We start from the raw sequence: 492 nt of genomic DNA, 5'->3' as shown, positions 1-492 counted from the left end.
TGAGTCCAACTGTCTCTGTTCTTTTACTCAGTGTTGAGTGGTGTGAAATTATTACAGTAATTTGGGTGGGTGAAAATTGCATGTCATGTGCTGACTGGTTTATTGGTAAAAAAAAATCACCATGAAAAATGTGTGAAAAGCTTAATACAATCATCAGGGAAGGAAAGCGATATTCCCTTGAAGCCTTTTGTATTCGGTTAAAAACAACCCACTCTCACACAGAACCATCACCACTGAAAGCTAATAATATCTCAACACTCCACGGGAGGGGTTGCCAGGACAACTGAGAGAGGGTGAGAGAGAGAGAGAGTTCACGTGCGTATGTACATGTCTGCGTGTGTCCGTGTGAGTGCACGTGTATGCATTGATGTGTGTATGTACATGTCTGCGTGTGTCCGTGTGAGTGCACGTGTATGCATTGATGTGTGTATGTACATGTCTGCGTGTGTCCGTGTGAGTGCACGTGTATGCATTGATGTGTGTGTGTGCACA

Source organism: Oncorhynchus tshawytscha, linkage group LG01 (genome assembly GCF_018296145.1).
Source record: "Oncorhynchus tshawytscha isolate Ot180627B linkage group LG01, Otsh_v2.0, whole genome shotgun sequence".
Lineage (NCBI taxonomy): Eukaryota > Metazoa > Chordata > Actinopteri > Salmoniformes > Salmonidae > Oncorhynchus > Oncorhynchus tshawytscha.
This window is presented reverse-complemented; position numbering follows the sequence as displayed.